The sequence below is a fragment of the Fukomys damarensis genome, unplaced genomic scaffold (genome assembly GCF_012274545.1).
Source record: "Fukomys damarensis isolate Sample0158 unplaced genomic scaffold, DMR_v1.0_HiC HiC_scaffold_16, whole genome shotgun sequence".
In the NCBI taxonomy this organism is placed as follows: Eukaryota; Metazoa; Chordata; class Mammalia; order Rodentia; family Bathyergidae; genus Fukomys; species Fukomys damarensis.
This window is the reverse complement of record NW_022900928.1, coordinates 25865165-25865639: the sequence shown is the minus strand read 5'-3', so window position 1 is coordinate 25865639 and position 475 is coordinate 25865165.

Here is a 475-nt window from a genome sequence, read left to right as displayed (position 1 = left end):
CTGCCGCCCCTGCCCCCACCCTCTACTGCCTGGAACGACGCCTCCCAAATACCACAATGGTCTTGCACCCCTTCCGAAGATATGTAGTCCCCAAGCTCCCGACGAAGTCCAAGTCCCCCCATTCTGCGCCCCGACACTCCGGTGATCCGGCACCCCAGGGACAATTAATTCAACTCTTAATACTCGCGACGAGATGAAAAGTCTTACTCCACCCCAAATCCTTTCCACTCGGCGCCCCTACAGACTCATAACATTGGGGTTTTCAAAGGAAGGATTCAGACTGAGCCTCTCCCTTCACCATCCAACTCCCTTCAAATTCAGTCCCCTCTAAAACCTGAACCCCTAGACTCCTCTAGGTCTGTCCCCCGACAAATCCTGCGGGGGATCCCTTACACACCCCCAGACGAGGGCCAGGGTCCTCCCTCGAGCCCCACACGCGCGATCCCCGGCAGCCCTCCTAGCTCGGCAGCGCCCC